General features: G+C 35.9%; 1 protein-coding gene across 10 annotated transcripts in view; it reads right to left on the bottom strand.

Annotated features, from left to right (window-relative positions):
• Window positions 1–25,376, bottom strand: part of St7 (suppression of tumorigenicity 7) — a 259,768-nt gene that overhangs the window by 159,028 nt on the left and 75,364 nt on the right. The window contains exon 1 of one of the 10 annotated variants that reach the window (XM_026410561.2): window positions 18,910–18,937. The exons of the other annotated variants lie outside the window; for them this stretch is intronic. The gene's annotated coding sequence lies outside the window, so the exon portion shown is untranslated. Of the gene's footprint in view, window positions 1–18,909; window positions 18,938–25,376 lie in introns of those variants that run through there. 10 annotated transcript variants of the gene reach the window in all.

Raw genomic sequence — 25,376 nt, 5'->3', positions numbered from 1 at the left:
TACTGTGGATAGGAGAGAACACAGGAGGGTTAGTCTTCTGGTGGCCTGGCACTTGCTTGCTAGAAACCCTTACAGTTAACACCTGTATTAATCAAATTTACAGGAGGTCACTGGTTAGACTCAGTTCCAAACACACCATGTCACCAAGCTGACACTCAGTTTATCTGTCTGTACTCCCCAAGAATTGGGATTAGGGAAATTAGAGCCGAATTTCCCAAATAGGTCATTTTCAATTGGCACAAAAATGAAGGCCCATCTGTCTTTTATACACACACACACACACACACACACACACACACACACACACACTAACTTGAAATAACCTGATGTTAACCAGTCACTTATTTTTCTATTGTTCTGTCTCCCTATCGCTCTCACAAGGAAAATAACTCTGAAATGATCAATTTACTTTTTGTCTTTATTTTTTGCTGCTTCTCTTCATCTCCTTTCCCCTGCTAAAAAACCAACATCTACTGCTATACTCACCAGAATACTTTTTCTAATATGTGAAATTAAGTGTTGTTCAATTCCAGAGTCAAAAACAAAGCCCACTAAGATCATGAAGCTAAATTCTGTGTCCTTTGACACAGGGGAAGAGTTGGGGTTAAGATTCTGAGGAGTAAATGGTAGGACGAGATAAACTTTTCCTTAAAAATCCACAGGCCAGGGGGTGTGTTACCCTAAAGAAGAGTGGTAAACCTCTGCTATAAAATAGGTTTCTGAAGCAACTGATCTCAGAAAATACTTTAGCAATGTTCAGAAGAAAACAATGTGGTTTACATGTTTTAAATTCTGCTAAGCCAAGCGCAGTGGTGCACACTTATAAACCCAACACTCAGGGGGCTGAGACAGGAGGATTGCAAGTTCAAAGTGAGCCTCAGCTTAGTGTAGCCCTAAGCAATACAGTAAGACCCTATCTCTAAATAAAATACAAAAAAAAAAAAAAAGGGAGCTGAGGAAGTGGTTCAGTGGTTAAGTGCTGCTGAGTTCAATCCCCAGTATTCCCCTCCCCCCCAAAAAGAAAACCTATGAAAATTAATAAATTATACCCAAATTGTACCTGCAAGCCACAATACTTTTTTTCTTTTTCCTTTTCTTTTGGATACTGGGGATTGAACCCAAGGATGCTTAACTACTGAGCCACATCCCCAGTCATTTTTATTTTTTATTTTGAGATGGGATCTCACTAAGTTGTTTAGAGCCTCACTTAGTTGCCGAGGCAGGCCTTGAAATTGTAATCCTTCTGCCTCAATCACCTGAATCCCTGGAATTGCAGGTGTGCACCACTGTGCCTGGACCACAGTACTTTGGTCTTGCCACTAGAGAAGACATCATTACACAAATTAGAGCTACTACCTTTTCTGAAGTATGTTTATAGTTATGGTTCACTTGGGACTTTTCTCAAGTTAATTAAATAGTTATTAAAATAGCAAATTCTTCTGAGACTTTTCTGGAAGCCCCTGGCAGAAGCCTATAGGAAAGTAACTTTTTAATTACTTTGATAGCTCATTAATATCTTTTATAAATAATCACATCACATTTTTTCTTAAAATTTTTTCTAAGAAAATATTAACTAAAGGAAAAGTGAAAGGTTGTGATTTTATTTACTACTATGTTAATGTAGGATAAGAAAAAGGAAAAAGCTTTTTCCATATACATTATCCCATAAATTTTAATGTTTATCTTTAACAGAAAAGTAGAAACTTGTTTGCTGTTTAATTAAATGCCATAAGAAAAAAAAATCAAAGGGAGTAAAACACCTTTAAATTAATACCACATGACACTGTCATACCTTTACTGTAATTATTGAAGAAATATGAGAAACTCTAATTATGTCCCTGAGTAGGGACTTAATGTTCTCAAAATTATTTTACTTTAAGTCTTATATAAGAGCACTGATACATATTAATATACATAATTCCTATTGGGAATTGCTGCAATGACACACACTGATATTAAGTTATATCCCCTGGGTGAAGGAAACACACTGGCTATAATTAGTACCCAAGACATTTTTCAAGTAATAGGCATCTTTTAATTCAGTTTTCTTCCAAGAATCAAGTAAATTATAGGAAGACAGAAGAAATCAAAAAATATTAGATGCAACTTTTTTATATAAGTGTCAAAATAAAAAACAAAAATTCATGAAACCAAAAACTTTATCATTTTGAAAACTTTTATCTTTGGGAAGGGAGGGAAGGCGAGAAGGAGGGAAGATATATTTGGAAATATATTTTACAATTCACATAAAATCACCAGTAATATTATAAAAATGACCTTAAAATCCAAATTCCTTTCTCATTTAATTCTGACTTCAAAAGAAAACAGAGTGTAAATACAAAAGTAAACACTAATGCAAAGAAGAAACAAAAAACAAAATCAAACACTTAAGATTTGGTTTCTAGTTATTTTGATTTTTTTCCCCCTGGTACTGGGGATTTATCTCAGGGGCTCTTTACCACTGAGCCACATCCCCAACCCTTTTTATTTTTTAGTTTGAGACAGGGTATCAATAAATTGCTAAGGCTGGCCCCAAATTCACAATCCTCCTGCCTCAGCTTAATGAGTTGCTTGGATTATAGGTGTCTACCACCACACATGGCTCCAAGCCTTTCTTTGATATGATTTTGATTTATGTGTTTTTTTCTGTCTCTAGTACAATGCTCCTATCATAGAATGCTTTTAAAATTTTCTTTTAATATCAGTACAGATTAATAAAAGTCTCCACAATAGCCAAAAACAAGTGATTTCTTAAATTTTTTTTCTTTTGATAGACACAAAAACTGAAAGTTCTTGTATTTTGTGTTCCCCTACATCTGTCTTATGGGAAATTAATGCACCAATAACTCTAACTGAAGTGACAAAACTTGCCCATGGGTTGGCAGGCTGGAGTTACACAGAATAAGATATACTGGTTTGGTCACAAAGAGAGCTAGCCAGCTAAGGTCAGAATGGGCCATTTATTCCTTTGTCTCATCCTGAAATTCATCCAATGTTTAACAGACTATATAAACATAAACATTCACTTAGTAAGATGGTAATTTAATTTATTTATAAACTACTATAATCATTTTGAAGAGACTGCACAAATTTGTAATATCCTAAAAAAATGTGCTCTATTAAAAATACAAATTTTCTAGAAAAAGAAAAGAAGAAAAGAAGAAACACATGACCTGAACTGATACTGTTGCTAAGTATTTTAACAGAAGTTAAGTCATTAAAATAAATTCCACAAATTACTAAGAAAGTGTGATTGCATTTCAGATCACAATAAGCAAAAGATTAACAAACTACTACCTTCAAACATTACTGACTCTGATCTCCATTATAGCAAATGTGCTCCAACTAGAACAAACTCTCTGCCTGGGATTTGTAAAAGTACAAAATAGGGTCCCTGCTGACAAGATTACCATGTGCTATCCCTCCAAAATTCCTATGTTAAAGTCCAAACCAATGTGATGGTATTTGGAGATAGGGCCTTGGAAGCCAATTAGAGAGAGGGAGGGCACGATAGGATTAGTGCTCTTATAAAAAGAGACACCAGAAAGCTTTTTTCCCCTGACCCCATGTGAAGGCACAGAAAGTTTACCTTCTGCAAGTCAGGAAGAAAACCCTTTCCAGGGAACCAAATCAGCTGGCACCTTGATCTTAGACTTCCCAACCTCCATAACTTCTCCATAATGGGCCTCTCCATTTATGTGAGAAATAAATTCCCAGTGTTTGGGCCACTGAGTCTACGGTATTTTGTCATGGCGGACCCAGATGAATAATATGCCACCAAATCAGTGACAATTTATGCTTTTGAATCAGGACAAACCAGAAATATATTCTGAAAAAACATGCTCATATTCGTAAGCTGTCTTACATATGAATTTTCCAAGCAATTATTAGTACAGCTACTGCTGATTATTCTTGTAGAGCAATGGCTGCACATTTGCTTTCAACTTCAGTGTCACCCTTAGTATCACTTCACACACATCATCTTCCCTTTCTGCTAGCTGTGAATTCAGACCTTCTGCTTACATTACTGATTCAATCTATATCCTCTTGTGCCTTTACAGATGTAAACAAAGGCTTTGACTAATGGCTTCTGGAAAGTAGAGCATTGACATGAATTTTTCTTATCACTTAGGGATTTAGATAATTACATACATCTGCTCTGGGTATCTAATTATTTTACATGATAAATAATTTGCACCAATTACTTGTGAAAAACATCCTGAATTATTTCTACTACTCCCAACCCCACCCTTCATGCACAAATGTGTAAGGTTCAAAAAATTTAATAAGCTAACCAGAGAAAAGGCTGGGCTAATAGATAGAGTCTTGGGAGAACAGCCCATGTGGTGTAGTAGTCTTCAGAGCTGACAGGGGTGACTGGAACTGCAGGCGGAGAGCCAAATGTCCAGTGTATCTGATTCTCTGCATCACACTTACCTTGGGAACCTGAAACACTATGTGCTGAAGTTTCAATTCTACCATGATTCCACGATATTTTCAATTGGTTTCACAAGGGCAGGAATTAGATTTCCGTTCCAATTTATTTACAGGAAATGCAATGTTACATTAAACATTATTTTAATTATTTTAAAAGACCCTGTAAGCTCTCATCTTGATAGAATTACTTTATTACCTATCAGCTTTCACACAAACTTACTATTCTTTTTTTTTTTCAGTTGTAGATGGACATTTATTTTTATATGGTGCTGAGGATCGAACCCAAATGCCTCACAGGTCCTAGGCAAGCATTCTATTACTGAACTACAACCCCAGCCCATACTTACTATTATTGAAATCAAATCATGGGCTCTATTTAACATTATACATCTTCATAATGACCTGATGAGATCTGTCATGTTAGTGTAAGATTGCTTACACATCAGCTCCCTCACCATGAACATCGTGGTTCCTGACAATATTTTGTTATTATAGGAAACAATACAGTCTGAGTATCATGTGTACCCAATTTGCTTGGGATAAAATCCTAGAGATAAAATTAATAGGCCAAAAGATTTGAGAATTTTTTTAGTTATACATTATAATAGAATTTATTCTGACATAATTATAACATAATGGAATATAATGTGTTCTAATTCAGTCCCCAATACTTCTCCTTCCCCTCCCTTCCTCCCACCACCCCCATTCCCTTTCCTCTCCTCTACTAATCTTTCTGCTATTTCTAGTTATTTTTTTAAATCAGTGTCTTGTGGATGTACATAATGGGTAGTATATTCATATATGCAAGTTAGGTCAGATTCATATCACTGTCTTTATCCCATTCCTCCTCCCTCCCCTTCATTCCTTTATCTACTCGACTATCTTTTTTCCATTCTTTTTTTTTCTTTTTTTTTAATCCTCCCACTCCACCTTATTTTGGATTAGCTTTTGCATTTCAGATAAAACATTTAACCTTTGCCTTTTTATGACTGGCTTATTTCACTTAACATGATAGTTAAGAGGGTTTTTTTTAACCTTTATCTACAACTTGCTTTTTTATTCCCCAGTGGACTATACTGGTTTTCCTCATGAGTGATGAATAAGCTTCTTCATTTCTTTATAAAATAGAAGTATACAAATTTTACTGTATTTTTGCTAAAATGAGTTGTTCTCTTTTATAAAGGGAAGGAGGATTATCTCAATAATAATAAGACATCATATGTGTGCTATAAATTCAAGCAGATCTTTGGTCATGACTTATTTATTATATGTTTTTTTATTATATGTTTTTTTTATTATATGTTTTCATGTTCATTTTACTTGCTGTAAATCCCCTTGTATAAATTACCAGTTTTGTCCATTAATACATAAAAGTCTCAACATTTTGAGGATAAAAATGAATAAGCAATGGTTCCATAAAAATTTTAAAAATTTAATTACAGTGTGACACAGAAATTCCAACTCTGGGTATATACCCTCAAAACTGAAAAGGGGTCTCAAAGTAATATTTGTATATTCATGTTTATAGTAGCAATATTTATAATAGCTAAAATGTGGAAGCAACCCAAGTGTCCATCAACAGATAAAGGGATAAGCGATATATATTATATACATACAATGGTTTATCATACTTCCATAAAAAGAAATCCTACCATACGGAACAACATAGGTGGACCTTGAGGACATTATGCTAAAATGAAATGAGCCAGTCACAGAAAGACAAATACTATATGATTCCATTTATATGAGGCAGAGAAGCAGAATCAGAGAGACAAAAAGTAGAACAGTAGTTTCAGGGAGGGCAGAATGGAGAATTGTCTAATGGGTACAGATTTTGTTTTATTATAAGATGACAAACTATGGAGATTGATGTTTTTGACAGCTGTATAACATTATGAATTCATTTAATACTATTACACTGTAAACTTTAAAATTATTAATATGGTAAATTTTATCAAAATGAAAAATCCAAATTCATTTAGTTATATAATAAAAGATATTGATACAAGTATTTTAAAAATACTGCTTCTCAGCTTCCCAATACCACTTCAGATCTTCCTTTCTGGATAACATATATTTATCATATTAAGGGCCTATATACTGTTAAACCTATTTCTAGACTCAAGTATTGTTCCACAGGTCTGTGTTTATATGTTCTCGTTATATTAACCACTGTTCTTTCTTTTCAGAAAGGTCCTTAGAAAGCCCCATGTTTATTTTTCCATTAGATCATCCTTTTAAGTTCCTCCCCAAAATCCCAGATTTATTTTGACCAAAACTGTGTTATATTTGTAAATTAACTTGAAAAGTATTTATAAATTAAGACACCACATCTACACAGAAATGATGCTTTGTTTCTCAACACTTGTTTTCACCTTCAGGATGAAGAAGTCTTATCCATGCCTATTTCTTAATACTGCTGTATGAACAACTTCTCTGTAGTTCAATTTCCATGACCAGCCTTTGTTTCAGTGGCCCTTCATCTTTCTTAGCTGCAAATATGCACAAAAAGAGGTGCAGTTTGCCACAATCCACTGCAATCATGAGAGGTAAAGGAGAATTCTAGCACTATGATTAGAACGCTTTTCAATACACTTAGGTTTGTAGCTATGCCTTCTCTGTATCTTCTGCTTCAACTGATTCTTCAGCTTCCAGGCCTAGTTGGACCCCCATTATCCACAGGCTTTGAATCTGAACACCCAGTGTCCAGCAGGCCCACCCTCCCTGTCCGGGCTATTTGGCTACTGGGACCTTTCTTTAAACAACAACAACAACAAAATTCCTCTGCACTGTGTCAACTGGTTATACTAATCAAATGGGTACGAAATTTCAAAGTTAAATTTTAATATTTGAACAAATCATAAAGATTGGTGGAAGTCTTAGGCCTAATGTCAGAAATATATTAAAATAAAAATTAAAGCTGGGCATAGTGGTGCATGCCTATAATCCCAGTGACTGGGGAGACTAAGGCAGAAGGATTGCAAGTTCAAAGCCAGCCTTAGCAAAAGCAAGGTGCTAAGCAACTCAGTAAGATTCTGTCTCTAAATAAAATACAAAATTGGGCTGGGGATGTGGCTCAAGCGGTAGTGCGCTCGCCTGGCATGCGTGCGGCCCGGGTTCGATCCTCAGCACCACATACCAACAAAGATGTTGTGTCCGCCGAGAACTAAAAAATAAATGTTGAAAATTCTCTCTCTCTCTCTCTCTCTCTCTCTCTCTCTCCTCTCTCTCTCCTCTCTCACTCTCTCTTTTAAAAAAAATAAAATAAAAAATAAAATAAAAAATTGGGATGGTGATGTAGCTCAGTGGTCAAGTGCCCCTGAGTTCAATCCCTTGTACCCCTCCTTCACCCCCCAAAAAATAAATATAAATTAAAAATTAGATTTCATAGAAGTGCTTTTCAGATGTTCTGTGAATTTCACTACAATTAGTTAAGAAATCAAAGCAAATTCAGCCTTTCAGTGAAGAAGCACAAAGTTATTCATGAAAAAGCTCTCAATTAACAACCAACAGAAAAGATTTATAACAATTGGTACTAAACAAAATATATTTTATATTTCACAAATCAACTTATTTTATGCAAATCAATCATTAATTTCTGAAGACTTTTAAAGCTAATGCAAGTCAAGTGTTAATGTTTTGCTGGGAGATACTAAAAATTAAAAGTTATCATCAAAAACAAACTTTATGAAAAATAACTCTTCTTTTGCAAAAAGAAAATGTGTTATTGATTTTCCTGTCTTATTTAGATAAGTAGCCTGGTTGGCTAAAGAACAATCTATTCCACAAAAGAAAAACCAGATGTGTTTCCAATTACTCATTTACACAAGTTAGTTCATATTTCTAAAAATGTTGATACCCACTTGCAAATATAACAATAATGAACTTAAAACTTGCGGAAAAATGAGTTTGCCTCCTCATGATACCCATGTAGATCAGGAATCTATGGACCAGGCACAAGAAACAGTCCTTATTCTAAGTCAGGGCAGTCAAACCAACTAAGGTTCTGCAAAACATTCCACTGTAATATATTTACTGTGCTGCCAGACTTTACAGATAGGGCTTGAAAAAATAAGGGATTTTTTTATGGACCTTTATTTTACTTATTTATTTGTATGTGGTGCTAAGAATCAAACCCAGTGCCTGACACATGCAAGGCAAGTGCTCTACCACTGAACTACAACCCCAGCTCCAAAAATAAGAGATCTTGATGTTTAACGCAATTTATATTACAAATTGTTGATCTCAGAAAGTTATTGTGAAAGGCCTGTATTCATATGCTATGTAGTGACAAAATTCAAGGTTCTCTTTTCCTGGGTATTCTGTAAAAAAGAAAAATAAACACCAATAAATATACTATGCTCAAATTGATGATTTAGTATGGGTCTGAAATAGCCTAATATCTAGCTAACTTTAGAGGTCTTCAATTGTTTATCATTAGCTGTGTTTGCACATTTGAGGTAACTGGTCAAGCATAAACATATGTATTATCATCTTTACATCATCACAGTGACCAAAATACCTGAGAAGACCAACTTAAAAGAGTAAAGTTTACTTTGGGTTCATGGTTTCAGAAGTTCAGTCCATGGTTGAACAACTTTATCACTTTGAGCCTGCAGTGAGGCAGAACACGATGATGGAAGGGTACAGCAGAGGGTATACTTCTTGATGACCAGGAAACAAAGAGAGAGGAGGAGGAGTCAGGAGCACAAAATACAATCCCTAAGAGTAGGCCACCTGCCAGCAGTCCTCCAATCATGCCCCATCTGCCCACATTTACTACAATTAGTCCATTCAAATTAGAATGGACTGGTTAATTACAGTTCCAATAACCTAATCATTCTACATCCGAATATGCTTCATTAACATAGGAGCTTTGGGAGGTCACCTCATATCCAAACTATCAACATAGTAATACTTAACTCAATCAAACAATCTGTTATTGGTAAAAGACCTAACTCATAGCATGGAAATAAATATTATATAACTCAGGAGGCTTACTTATTAATTTTTGAAAATTAATATCATATTAATAACATGGAAAGAGCATCAACCATATCCAAAACATAAGGTTGAACACTGTGTGGAAAGCAACATAACAGAAAAAAACACTCCTAACCTAAGGAATAATAAATTTAATTTTATCCTAAGCCTGCTATTACTCACATAGGTAAAAGAAAGTCACTTTGGAGCATATTAAAAACAAATAGATGAAGTCTACACCAGAACAATCAGACAACAGAAAGAAATAAACTTCAGCCAGCTGGGCACGGTGGTGCGTGTCTGCAATCCCAGCAGCTCAGGAGGTTGAGGAAGGAGGATGGCAAGTTCAAGGCTGGCCTTGGCAACTTGGTGAGACCCCATCTCATAATAAAAAATAAAAAGGATAGGGGACATAGTTCAGTGATAGAGTACCCCTGTATTCAGTTCCTAGTACTGCAAAAGAGAAAAAGAAATAAAGGCCATATAAATTAGAAAGGGGAAAATCAAACAATATAATTGTGTGTGTGTTTGTGTGTGTGTGCACAGAACGAATCTCAAACCTTGTACATGCTAGGCAAGCTCTCTACCACTGAGCTCCGACCCCACCCAGCTCAGCATGATCTTACATTTAGAATAACCTAAAGACTCCACTAAAAAACCTGTTAGAACTGATAAATTTCAGTTAAATAGAAGGATACAATATTAATATATAAAAATTACTAGGATTTTTACATACTAATAATGAACTAAATAAAAAAGAAATCAATAAAACAATTCCATTTATAATAGGGATTATTTTAAGAAAGTAAAAGAGGGGCTGGGGTTATAGCTCAGTGGTAGAGCACTTGCCTCACACACGTGAGGCCCTGGGTTCGATCCTTAGCACCACATAAAAGTAAATAAAGTAAAGACATTGTATCTATCTTAAAAAAAAGAGAGTGAAAGATATTTATAATAAAACTATAAAACAAAAAACTTTAAAAACTGTTAAAACACTGGTAAAAGATATTGAAGAAAACACACAAAAAAATAAGAAGGCATCTCATGTTTATGAATTGGAAGATTAATATTGTTAAAATGTCCATACTGCACAAACCAATCTACAAATTTAATACAATCCCTATTAAGGTACCAATGAGCCAAGCGTGCTGGTGCACACTCATAATCTCAGGGAGGCTGAGGCAGGAGTTCAAAGCCAGCCTCAGCAAAAGTGAGATACTAAGCAATTCAGTGAGAACCTTTCTCTAAATAAAATACAAAATAGGGCTGAGTGCCCTTAGTTCAATCCCCAGTGGCCCCCCCCCAAAAAGATACCAAAGTTATTTTTTCACAGAAATAGAAAAAAACAATCATAAAATTCACATGGAATAACAAAATACCCCAAATACCTTAAGCAGTCTTGAGCAAAAAGCACAAAGCTGGGGATATTATATTACCTGACTTCAAAACATACTAGCAGCAACCATACAACATGGAACTGGCATAAAAGAAAACACATAGACCAAAGAAATAGAAAAGAGGCCAGAAAGAAATCCACATATTTATAGTAAACTTATTTTTGCAAAAACACCAAAGCATACATTAGAGAACAGAAAATCTCTTCAATAAATGGTGCTGAAAAAATTATATATTTATATGCTAAAGAATGAACTAGATCCCCATTTATCACTCTATTCAAAAATTAACAAAATGGATCAAAGAGGTAAATGTAAGATCTGAAACTATGAAATTACTAGAAAATAACATCAGGGAAACACAATAGGACATTGGTCTGGGAAAAGATTTTTTGATATGACCCCCAAAAATATAGGCAACAAAAGCAAAAACTAACAAATCAGATTATGTCAAACTCAAAAGCTCCTATAGAGCAAAGAAAACAATCAACAAAATAAAGAGAGATTCTAAAGAATGGGAGAAAATATCTGCAAACTACTAATCGGACAAGGATTAATATTCAGAATATATAAGAAACTCAATAGCAAAAACTAAATCCATAATCTGATTTTAAAATGGGCAAATTATTTGAATATACATCTCTCAAAAGAAGATATACAAATGGCCAAAGTACATGAAAAAATGATCAGCATCACTTATAATAGGAGAAATGCAAATCAAAACCACAATGAGATATCATCTCACCCCAGTCAGAATGGCTATTATTAAAAAGAAAAAAAAAATGATGGAGAGAATGTAGAGAAAAGGGAGCTCTCCTACACCACTGGTGGAAATGTAAATTAATACAGTCATAGAAAACAGTATGGAGTTGGCTCAAAAAATAAGAAATAGAACTACCATATGACCCAGCAATCCCACTGCTGAGTATATATACAAAGGAAATGAAATAAGTATGTTGAAGAGACCTCTGCACTCCCATGTTTACTGAATCACTATTTACTACAGCCAAGATGTTGAATCAATTTAGGTGTTCATCAACAGATGGATAGAAAAGAAATGTAGTATATATATACACACAGTGTATTATTCTTGCCATGAAATGAAAACCTGTCATTTTCAGGAAATGGATGGAACTGGAGGACATCATGTTAAGTGAAATAAGTTAGGCACAGAAAGACTGCATGTTCTCACATGTGAATGATAAAAAGTTGATCTCATAGAAATAGCAAGTAGAATAGTGGCTACTTGAGGCTGGAAAGACGAGAGAGCATGGTTCATGGATATACTGGAGCAGCTGGACAGGAATAACTTCTAATGTTCTTAGAAGCAGAGTAGAGTAACAATGGTCGGCAGCAGTTAATTGTATATTTCAAAATAGCTAGTAGAAAGGATTTTGAGTGTTCCCAGCATAGATAAATGATAAATGTTTAAGGTGATAAACACATCAATTACAGTGATTTGATCATTATACACTATATACATGTATTAAAACACCACACTGTACGCCATAAATATGTTCAATTATGTGTCATTTTTTTAACTTTAGGAAAATGAGTGAAATTATTCTCTTTGAATATATAAGTATAGTAAGATAAATTAAGTAGTGAAATACAGCTTTAAGAATGTTTATTAAAATATTTAAATCAGTTATACTTTGAAATAATTACATTTTAAAGTCTCTACCTTTCAAATCATTAGAGAAAAGAAAATACAAAGAATCAATGGAGGGCTGGAGTTGTAGCTCAGTGGAAGCATGCTTGCCTAGCATGTGTGAGGCCCTGGGTTCGATTCTCAGCACCCCATACAAATAAATAAAATAAATGTCCACCAACAACTAAAAAAAAGAAAGCAATACATATATATATGAAAGAGTCAATGGAAAGTAAATCTACAGCTTTAGATCATCTAAAAGTAGATAAGATCCCTCTTTTTCTTCATTTCAGACACTGAGGGCAAGATCACAGTACCTTATAATATGTCACCAAAACCCTCCTCCAGGGAGATGACCCTGAGGTAGAACATTCTTTGTATACAAAAAGTACTTTCAACTTACACTTTATTCTATTTTACCTCATTTAATTTCACGTAACACTCATAACTCTGAGCAAGAAGCATATTCATCAGTAATGCATGGAAATCTTTTTTCACCTGGTTACAACCATTTTAATTTTCCCTTCTCACCTGATTCATTTAGCTGGGATAAAAAGTCCTGCTCCAATTTAAATAGAAGGAAGAAGATCAGAAATGAGAAGACACAGAACTTACCCAAATACAGTCATAGAAAATACACCTAATATTTTATGAATAAATAAATTCCCAAGCAAATTGGGACCTAGAAAGGCTAAGTGCAGTGAAGTGACTAGGGCATAGGCCCCTGGTCACAACAATAGAGCAAATTCTGGATCCAACAAAGACAAACGGGGTGATCTGGGATTACTCACTCAATTTCTCTTTATCTTAGTTTCTTCAAATACAAATTAGGAATAACCACAGTACCTATGTTTCACAGAGCATTAAATCAATTAAATTTCTCCTTTGAGACAGGCATGTTGGTACATTCCTGAAATCCCAGCTAATCTGGAAGCTGAAGCAGGAAGATCTCAAGTTCAAGGAAGAGGCCATCTCAAAATAAAAATTTTAAAGGGCAATGGATTTAGCTCAGTGCTACAGCATTTACCTAGCATGTAAAAGGACCTGGGTTCAATTCTTAGGATAGAATCCCCCATAAAATTATTCCTTAATGTAGTGAATTACTTTTTAGTAATTGAACAAAAATATTTTACTATTACTTACTATTATTCATAATTACAATCCAAGGCAGGCTGGGGATATAGCTCAGTTGTTAGAGTGCTTGCCTTGCATGCACAAGGTCCTGGGTTCGATCACCATCACCAAAATAAATAAATAAATAAATAAAATGCCCAAGGCCATGTCATTAATATGAAATTAATAAGAAATGAAGTAAAAAGGTTAACTCCAGACCAATGAATGCAGGTCTGGGTTTCCTGTGCTACATCATAACTAAACATAATAACTAATATTCCTAATTCATCTCCTTGTCCTTATATCTAGCCCAAATTTATTCATTTTTACATAGAAATACATGAAATGGTTGTATTGCTAAAATCCAAATGTATTTGTCTGCTGTAGTCTCCTGAAATGTTCAGCAGAGTTTTATAAGAAACATTCATCAGAAATACTGGATGGTTTTGTTGTTTGTTTGTTTTTAAGAACTAGTATACCGGGGAAATGTTCACATAAAAACACAGTAGGCATAACTATTTTGGTTATCCTTGAAGACATATTTACCAAATTACCAAAGGAACCAATTGAAACCAAAACCACAACATGCTACCCTGGCCTACATCTGGAACACAGCACATTTATAGTAGACTGCACGTGTATAAAGGAATAGCCAGGTAAAACTAAATTCACTTATATTCTGTGTTAGTGGTGTTCCTTTAAGATGAAGAGGGAAACACAAGAAGAATAAATGTCAGTTGGGTGGACTGACAGCCCAGCTCCACTCACCTCTACCTTTGGCAAATGGTACACATCCTGTCTCAGGCGGAGCAGTGGGCTAGGATTATAATGCACCTGCACTGCAGAAGCTGAGGACAAGCCTGACAATTCCAAGAAAAGAAGGAGCCAATGGAGAGACACAGCCCTACTGAGCAGGCCTGCACTTCACTCTGTTCTTTTGCCTTTCTTTTTAGAGCTTCAAGATGAAGATAATCCCCAAGGCAGTGTTATACACAAGTCTTAAAATATGTAGAGGGTGCTCAGAGTGTGTGGGAAAGCTAGTGATGATTGAAGCTATCTACAACTTCACTTTGGTACATCATCACTCTCTCTAATCATAAGTAATAAGCTCTCTTCCTTTTCATGTAATTATTTTCCTTTAACCCGAAACTATGAGGGCAGCTGCACCTGACTCACCATTATATCCTCACCATCTAGCTAGTTGCTGTAACTTGGAAGCTGCTCAATGAACAGTTGTTGACTGAATAGATAGCTAGAAGGAGGTGAAACTTGAGGGATTGCTACAGTGGAGGATTTAGCTGAGATAAAGCACTGCAGACTTGGAAGCCCAAAACTATGGTAAGAGAATTATGCCTGTCTCTCCCTAATTCTAGTTGGTGCTACAAGGCAAGGGCCAGAGGTGCTAGCAACAAATGAAAATACTTAAAAGTTTCAAAGGACTAAGGCAAAGATTCCCACAAGTGACAGTGCTGAGGGCTCTAGCAGGGGGGGTCCATGTTTGTCTTTGGTATCTCTTGGAGCATGAAAGCACTATAGGAGGTAAAAGTTCAGAAATTGCTTGCCAGGAGACTATGTTCCTTGCTGCAGTTGTTCTGATGACCAAATCATTCTTCTAAAGCTGTCTAGGGAAAACAGTGGCTTTGCCAATTGTTCTGGTTTGATTAGAAGATTTAGTTGCTTTTATTAAAACACTGTGCTCTGTTAAAAAAACAAAAAGTCCGATTTTCCCCTTAAACATACTTTATATACAGAGTTACAAAAAATTGTTCTGTATATGTGCAATAAGGATTGTAATGCATTCCACTATTGTCATGTATTTAATAAATAAATAGAAATTAAAATTTCTTTACAAGGAACAGAAAATAACTTAAATGTTCAACAACAGGAATAACTAAGTACTCCATGTCATGGAATATTACATGGTCACTTAAAATGCTGACTTTGAATATGAGTCAAAAAGATATGGGAAAGAGTCACAAACAAAATATTAAGAAAACAAATTGAAGCTATAAAATCGCATATCAAATAAAAAGCATAACAGTAGATTTTTTTAAAAACTAGAAGAAAAGATTACTTCTTGGTATTAGGATTACAAGGGGTTGTATATCTTTCTTTCTAATTTGTCTACCATAAAGATACTTTATTCATAACTAAAAACAATGTGTTATTTTAAAAAAATAAGATCTAATGAGAATAATCTCTCTCTTCAAGAAGTAACTGCCAATGTTAGGCTGAAAGTTGCAATGCGGAACCTTCAAAGTCCTTTATGGTTGTTCGTATGGGGAAAAAATCAGCTGAAACCAAAACACATCAATCAATCTGTTTAGTTTCCTATAAATAAGCTGCAGGTGTTGGTAGAACAGGTCCTGGAGCAAAGATAACCTTTCTAGCTAAATTACACAACTTCAAGAAAGAGACTGACCCTGATGTAAATTAATTATGGCCCTTGAAATTGTACCATAGTAATAAATGACAGAGGTGTTTTTAAAAAAAAAAAAAAAACTTTCCTATGAAATATTCTGAGAAACCAGATTAGAATCATAAGGCCTTGGACACTAACACTTTTGCTTGAGAATACTGCATACATTATTGAAGACACAGAGACTGCACTGTGTTCAAAGAGTCTGCAGCAAATGAAAAGCTTTTATTTTGGTAAAAAGCAAGAGAATAGGAATTAAAACATGTGGGTGGCTAGACTCTGCTCAGGGCTGCCAACCTCCAAACTTCCTTTGGCCTTTATTGTATGTCATTCTCTATCTGCTTCAGATAATTCCCTATGTCGGTTAATGGGACTCCCACCCACCCAGTTCCTCAAGCTAGAAACTTGGCAGTCATCCCTCATTTATCTGTCTTCCTCCCTCCCCACATCCAACCCAACAAGCTCTGCCAGTTCTACTACCAAATACATCCTGAACTCATCCTCTTCCCTCCGTGTGCACCCAAACACCCAGTCCAAGCCACCATCACTTCTCATCTTGCCAAGATCCTCCCAGCTGATCTCCAGGTTCCATTCCTGCTCTATACTTCTAACCCACTTTTCATACATTATAAACACTGGACCTAATTGAGTTTCAGAACCCTATAGTGACTCACTACTTCAGAATAAAATCCAAATTCCATGCCATGGAGGTGAACCCCTCCCCTGCGTGATCTGGCCCTGGCCTGCTTTCCAGCCTTGCTCACCATTTGCAGTGCTGTTCCCCTTTCTGAAGGAGCCACAGCCAAGCCCTTCCCCACTTCAGAGCCTCTGCACTGGCTGAGCCCCTGCCAACATTCTCCCTCACCAGGCGGCCTTCCTGGAATCCTGCACCTAACTCTCAGGTTATCAGAAAGGCTTTCTCTGTCCTCCTTAACAGTGTTAAGAGATAACTTATCCTTGATCTTTGTTCCCTGCTTGGTAAATACGTGTGTTTTTTTGTTTGTTTGTTTGTTTTTATTTGGGGGGGGAGGGGGTTGTTGTTGTTTGTTTGTTTTTTGCTGTCTGCTTTATCCATTAAACTATAAGCTCCAAGAGGACAATTTCCATCTTTTTCACTACTGTTTCTTTAAAAGCTAAACACGTATGTTTAATGAATGGAAGTATATTTTGTTTCATCTGTAATTTGTGATATTTTTACTATAATGTATGATAATAAGAGCAAGACAGAGAAAATAAATCCCTGACTTCCAAGTGGTTTTCTTAAATAATTGTTTACTTCTGCAAATGATCTCTTAGTGTGCCTTCTCAGACCAGTTTCCAGAATAAAAATTTGACATGAAGATTTGTAACCAGGAAAAATATGCCCAGTCTCCAATACCTGTTATTAAGCTAGCTAAACGGCCCTCAGATGTCACAGGCTTCATATTACATGTATCTAATCCAGATCCTTTAATTATTGCCAGCCTAGGTAGTTTTCTGACAACCTACAGAGTACAAACTCCAGACACTAAGTCAGTAAAATTGTATTGCAACTGGACATGCACATGGTTTAAAATTTTCCTCAAGGATTCTCTAAACATAATTCTGCCACAAGGACACTATAACAGGGACTTGAAGACAGTTGAAGGTGAGACTCAGTGCAATCAAATGCTTCACTTCCCTATCCCATGTCATAAACATTAAGATTGTCAGTACTTATAATCAAATTGTTCTGATAAAACATATAACTCTCAGATTCCAAGTTTCACTGCAGTAATAACCATTTCTAAACACTATTCATTTATATGTTTAAAAATTTCAACTTGTCACCAAAGACAAGGCTCCATTGGTGGGGAGGGGGGTGGAGATGAGTAACAAATCATTCTAAAGGAAACCAACAAGGAAACACAAAAACAAATGGCATGCTTAATTTCTTTTTTTTAATTCTATTTATCAAATGCAATTTAGCTCTACACCACAGAGTACAAAGGGAACTTTGTTGTAATGACATATTTAGTTTGTGTTTAATATGTTTTGTGCACGTTGTCATTATATCCTCATGGCAACTCTGTTAGGTCGGTACCAAAGTTTTTCTCTATTTCCTAGATAAAGAAGAGGCTCAGGGAGATAAGTAACCTGGCAAAGCTAAACCTCAAGAAGGTAGCAGGGCAAGGTTTTAAACCCATTAAATCTATGCATTTAATAAATACTCTATAGCAATAAATACTTGAAAGAGTGCTTCATCCACAGAGCATTTCTTAGGTTTCAACTGGACTTTTCTCAGATAATACTACTCATTCTTTCATTTTCAAATTTGAAGTCCATAGGAATTTCCATTACCATTATAGTTCAAATCACCATTAAGTCAGTAAGTCAAGAAATGTTTGCTTAGTGTGTGATATACTGTAGGTCCTGTTCTAGGCATTGATAAAGCAAGGAAGAAGAACAGAAGTCCCAGTTCTGGTAGAGTAACTCAAACACAGCACTTGGGATGACAGGCGGCACTTTGGGAAGCACTTTGGGAAGCAGTGCGCAATGATCAACCATGTTCCCAAGAAAGACTAAGAAAGGCTTCACAAAAGTAACAACACATGGGACCAAAGGAGAAGCATGGATTCCCTAGGCAAAAAGGGGAAGAAAAAGCATTTCAGTTAGAGGAAAAACACTTTACAGAGGTGTGAAACTGCAAGCATATGGCCTTTTGGGTGACAAGCAAGACTAAAGAAAGAGCTGGAGTTGGCAGTACTGCAGAGGAGAGGAAAAATAAGGCTCACCAAACAGACTGTAGATTGGGAAGGGTCTTGAATGCCATTATGAGGAAAGGGGTATACCCCTCCAGGTAAGGCAATAGGGAGCTGATAGCAGAGCAGTAAGCAAAGGATGGTTAAAAAGCAGTGACTGATACAAGTTTGACTATTCCTTATGCCACTTACATAAGGGTAGCTTTCAGCAAGGTGCAAAATCTCCCCGAATCGGTTTCCTCATCTGCAAAACACAGACAACTTATTCCTCAGGGGGCTGAATAATGGAATGCATAATAGTAAATGAACGCATGCAACTGCTCAACACATGCTGGTTCCTTTCATCACTGGGAGTTAGTTAGAACTTCTCTGCAACTAGATTTTCTTTGAAAACTTGAAAGCAGTGGATGGTCCCTACATCTCTCACTTTTAGCACACAGACTGATACCTGTAGGTGAATAAACTTATTCATTCCACGGCTTTTACTGGTCAGCAACAATGTGCCAGGTCTTGGCATAAGTGCTATGCATACAAGAGTGAGCCAGGCAAACAAAAATCTCTAACCTTAAGGAAATTTAGGTTGAAGGTGAGTGGGTAAAAGGCAGGGAACACAGACAAGCCATGTTAATAAATAAATTATACATTCTCTTAGAAGGTGATAGATTGGGCAGGGGAAATTCAACAAGAGAGATGAAGAGTGCCAATGAGCAGGGTGATCAGGGGAGGCCTCACATAAAATGTACCATTTGCTCAAAGACTTGAAGGAAATGAGGGAGTGAGATTTGCAGATATGGATTGAGAACATTCCAGGAAGAGGAAGAAAGAAGTGCAAAGATCCTAAGGCAGCAGGGTGCCTTCTGTGTTCAGAATGGCAAGAAGGCTTGTGGCCAGAGCAGTTTAGAAAGAAGAAATATAATGGGAGTAAGATCAGAGAGGAAACAGGGCCAGGTCCTTTAGGAAAGCTATTAGAGAATTCAAGTAAGAAGAGTGTGGGAATGTGAGAAGGTTCTCTGGTTGACGAATAGATTGTTGGTAAATCAGGCAACGGAGGCTTCAGGGAGCAATGGCAGAGGCATTGGTGATATATTTTGCAGGTAAAGCCAACAAGACTTCTTGACACAGTGAACATGAAGTGTAAGAACTGAAGGAGTCGTGGAAGACTTCAAGAATTCTAGCCTGAGTAACCAAAAGGATAAAGTAGTGCACGCCTCAAAAGGAATTGACTTTTAAGTAGTGGGTGGGGGAGGTATCAGCAATCAGTTTAGAGATTTGTTCAACTTGTTGTATTTATGGGCCATCCAAGTGGAGATGTCCACTAGACCACTGGATGAGCAGGTCTGAGGTTGACAGGAGAGGACTGGAGTAGACCAGGCATGTCTAAACTAGAGACATAAATTCAGAAGATGCCTGCACATACATGGCACCTAGAGGGGCAAGTCTAGATGAGTAAATAAACATTAACTCTGAAGCAGGAAGTCCTAGGTTTGACTCTAGCACTGACACAGTTCTGTGACCTTAGATACTTCTTTTAAAACTCCTGAATTCATTTTCTCTGGTATGAAATAATAAAACCTACATTAAGGGTTAACTGAATTAACTATACAAAGCATGTAGATGGTGCCTGATACATGTTAAACTCTCAACTGTCCTGATTTTATCAGTTTTTTAAGCAAATTAGTGATATTATCAAATTTGTTTTATTAGAAAAATAAATCCTTCTCTCTCCTTCTCTTTCATCCACCTCGCTCTCTCTTTCACCAAAATGAATCACTTCATCAGATATGTAAATCAAAACCCAACAATTTTTTTTTCTCTACTTTATAAATCTAAGGGGGAAAAAAAGACATCTGAGAGAGAAGGAAAGGGAAGAGGTAAGTACCATCCCAGGGCTATGTACTATGAAAGAACAATATATTGAAAACTAAATAATGGGGCTGGGTTGGGGCTCATTGGTAGAGCACTTGCCTTGCATGTGTGAGGCACTAGATTCAGTCCTCAGCACCACATAAAAATAAATAAATAAAAGTATAAAAAAAAAGGTGTAGAAAATCACTTCCTCAAGTTGGGAGAGAAGATCAGGCTCCCTTTACATTTCACTCATGAAAGACTTAATCAGTTGAAGGCAGTTAAGAGTATAACAAGTACTGCCATCTTCTGAGAAGTCCTGTAGACTTGGGCATGTAAGGAGTCATCACAGAAGTAATAAATATTCCTTGACCTGAAAATTAAATTTGTCTCAAACATATGACTTCTTCAAATAACAGAATAAAATTCTGTTAGGCTACAATGGAAAAACTGAAAAGGAACAGACACATATGTCCCAGAAACACACACAAATGCTTGCTTCCTTAGTCATTGTTTATATCGACACCAATTTCAAACAACAACTCCAAGACTATAAACCAGAAATAACTTGTCTTTATTCTTCCACTGGGAGATGAAGTTAAAATTAAAAAATCACTAAGACTGAATACATTTTCCTCCTCTAAACTGTATAATCAGATAGGAGAAAGTAGAGAACCAGAAAATAGGAAGGGGTTCCAAAGATTATAAATAGCATGTGTTTTGTGAGGAGTCAATGAAAACTCAATCTTGAATCTCTATTTAATTCTTTTTAAACTACTACACTAATTCTTAATTCTTTTTTTTTTTTTTTTTTTTTTTGCCAGTACTGGGGGTTGACCCCAGGTCTTTGCACATGAAAGGCAAGTGCTCTATCACTGAGCTACACTCCCATTCCAACACTAACTCTAATAAAACAAAAGGGTAAATTGTGTGTTGAAGTGGTGGTTCAAAACATTATTTTTCCTACCGCTAAACAGTTATATTGAAAACTTCAAAAATAAAACAAGAATTACTTACTAGTTACCATCATGATGAACAAATTTTAAAAGAGTAGAACTACTAAGCCAAAAATATATTATGTTACATAAGACCCTATAGATTATGCCAATCTCATTTAAACCTTTAATGCATGAATTTTTCCCTAAAAAAAAAGAAAGAAAAGTCCATTATTGGATTAAAGATTCCAAAGTTTAAAAAAGTATAGAAATACTAGGGAAGAAATACGGGAGGTTTATATATATATATTTAATTTGGAGAGGGGAAGGCCTTTGACAACAAGACACAAAACAATAGCCATACACAAAAATTTATAATTCTGACTATATAAATGCTAAAGTAAATGCCTTCAGGAGAGAAAAATACCATAAAGACAAATGACAAATTGTAATAATTTATTTACAAAACATATGACAGCAAAAAAGATTAATCTTCAAAATATAAAGTAAGTTTCTGTCATCAGTAAAAAAAACAATTTTAAAATAAAACTGTAAACCAATATTACACATTGCTAAATATGTCTAATAAAATATGTGTTCAACCTCATGTCTAATTAAAGAAACAAGTTAAAATAAGAAGTTATTGGGGTTGGAGTTGTAGCTCAGTGGTAGAGCACTTGCCTAGCATGTGTGAGGCTCCATCCTCAGCACCATATAAATATAAATTAATAAAATAAAGGGGGCCAGGGTTGTGGCTCAGATGTAGAGCAGTACCATGCATGAGGCACTGGGTTCAATCATCAATACCACATAAAAATAAAATAAAGATATTGTATCCACCTATAACTAAAAAAAAAGTAAAATAAAAATTAAAGGTACTGTGCCATCTACAACTAAAAGTATTTTTTAAAAAATAAGAAGTTATCTTCAATCCTCAATCTAAAAAAAAGATTACAATTATAAAATTCTATCATGCTTGCTGCATACAATTAGCTTCATTTTGTAGGTAAATTATCATCCTAACATGACATAGTTATAAAATGGGAGAATTGCCATTTTAAAGCATGTTTGTTGGAAGTGAGGTATAACAGTCATTGTCATACATTAATGATAACAATGTTTTATCAAAGACTCTTGGAGGAAAATGTCCTATAAAGAACTCAAGGACCCCAAAAATACTACATGGTTTTTCCTGTTTGTAAGAATATTACCTCCTTTATTATTAAAATGAAGATATGCCTAAGTCTTGTGCCCCTTTTAAGAGACAAGTCACAAGTTTAAAAAAAAAAAAAAAAACTCCATGCACACTAGTTAAATACTGTGTTTCAATGTCCATCTCTATCCCAAATAGGGTCAAACACAAGGTTGGATGTCACAAGGTTCCCCCTCCCCTTCAATATGACTGCACTGATGTCCCACAGAAACCAGACTCCAGGACATGGCAGAGTACTGTGTACATACAGCACCGCCAAAGAAACCATAAGGTTTCTGAGATCCAGATTAGCTGGACAATTGATGAATCCCTTCTGCCACAATGTTTGGCTATTTGTTCATTTATTTATGGTACCAGGAATTGAACCCGGGGGCACTCAGCCACTGAACCACATCCCCAGCCCTTTAATTTTTTTAAAAGATAGATAGAGAGAGAGAGAGAATTTTAATATTTATTTTTTAGTTTTCTGCGGACACAACATCTTTGTATGTGGTGCTGAGGATCGAACCCAGGCCACAGGCATGCCAGGCGAGCGCGCTACCGCTTAAGCCACATCCCCAGCCCCGCTTTAAATTTTTTGAGAGAAGGTTATCAATAAGTTGCTTAGAGCCTTGCTAAATTGCTAAGGCTGGCTTTGAACTTAAGGGCCTCCTGCCTCAGCCTCTCAAGCTGCTAGAATTACAGGCCTGTGCTACAGCACCTGTAATATTTAATTGGAAATAGAGAGAAATTCTTCACAATCTCTCTACTGGTGTTTTATACTTACTTTCCTTTTCATTTTAATTAAGAATCAAGTTACAATTTAGTCATTAGGGTAGGGAATGACCTCAGCTATCTTTACCATGTTCCAATTAATCAGTCCCACATCTTGACACCAGAATCCAGGGGACTCCTCCCCAAAAATCAGTGTCAAGGTGAGCCAATGAGGAGTGTGCTGGGGAAGGAGAAGCCAACAGTCTATGGGGGCAGAGAGGCCCAACTGCATCTATCTAAGAAGCATGAGGCTGGGGAAGTGGCACGGTGTAAACTAAAGGACTACTTTGGAGAATAATTTAGCAATATTCACCAAAATTCTAAATTCATAAACTGATCTATCAATTCCATGTATGCAAATATATTTATATATATTCACAAACTGAAAACAAACTAATCGTCCATCAACAGAGCACTATTTAAATTATGGTACAGTCACGTAAAGGAAGCCATTTAAAAAAAAGGAACACAATTAATCTAAATAGCATTCTTTGCATTTGGGGGGTTTAGGGGTTTTTTTCTTTTTATCATATTGGGAACTGAACCCAAGGCCTTGGGCTTGCACACTGAACTGCACCCCAGCCCATTTTTAAATTTTGAGATAGGATCTTGCTAAATTCCTGAAGCTGACCTGGAATTTGTGATTTGTTCCCTCAGCCTCTAGAGTAACTAGGATCATAGGCCTATGCCACTGTACCTGACTTCAATGGTGACCTCTACATCTTTTTTTAAACACATGACTAAAACAACAAACATAAGAAATATAAAAGTATAGGTTGTAAACTCTCATTTAGGTAAAATTAAAAGGGGAAAAATATATGTGGGTATTTATTATGCAAGTATATTTCTGGAATGTTATATAAGGTCACCAATATCCCTGGGCTGGTAACCCTTTTCTTCTGTCTTCAAAGTCAGAAAAGGCAGGTTGAGGTCTCATATATTACTCTGACTCCTTCTTATATCTTCCTCTTCCACACTTAAAAACCCTTGTGATTATATGAAGCCCACCTGAATGATCCATGATTAGCTTTGTTTTAAGGTAGGTCCATTAGTAACCTTAATGCCATCTGGTTTGTATTTTAATTTCCCTGTCATTCAGTGCACATATCCATAGGTTCCAGTAATTAAGAAACGGATCTATGGGGGGATGGTAAGATTTGAACATCCCCTCCAAAATTCATGTTGAAATTTATAGCCATTGTAACTGTTGAGAGAAGGATCTTTAAGAGATGATCAGGTCTTGGGGGCTCTGTCCTCATGAATGGATTAATGTCATTATCACCCTATCGTGGGAGTTACTGTGTGAGTGCCCTACCAAAGTCATAAGCTGGCACCATCCTCTCTCTGTCTCCAGTACTCATTGTCCCCATGCCTTCTACCTTCTTCCATGGGGAGACACAGCATGAAAGCTCTCCCCAGAATGTGGATCCTTAGTCTTGAACTTCCCAGACTTCAGAACCATGAGCAGAATAAACTTTGAATGCTTTTTATTTACTCAGTCTATGGTACTCTGTTATAGCAGCAGAAAACAGACTAAGACAGGGACCATTATTCAGTCTACCAGAAGTTTGGGTATGCGGTTTAGGAAAAAGGACTTTATTTTTCTTCAAAACAAAATATGCTTTATTAAAATAGTTCACACAACTATTTTGGGAAAGCAGTAGTAAATATATGCAGAAAGAAGCATTCATGTAAAGAAAAGTGATTTAATATATGAATATTGAAGAAGATACATGTCAAAAGCAATAATACAATGAGAAACAACATACAGGAAAACACATGGAAAAGAGGAAACATTCCAATCAAATAACTGTTCCCAGTAGCAACCACTTTGTGGATCTTTGTCCTCTGTTAATAATTCTTTAAAAGTATTCATACGACCGTCTTTACAACTGCTTTACAAGTCTTCATTC

The sequence above is a fragment of the Urocitellus parryii genome, chromosome 3, assembly GCF_045843805.1.
Source record: "Urocitellus parryii isolate mUroPar1 chromosome 3, mUroPar1.hap1, whole genome shotgun sequence".
Classification (NCBI taxonomy): Eukaryota; Metazoa; Chordata; class Mammalia; order Rodentia; family Sciuridae; genus Urocitellus; species Urocitellus parryii.
Note: the sequence above shows the minus strand (reverse complement) of the source record. Positions and strands in the feature narration are given on the sequence as shown.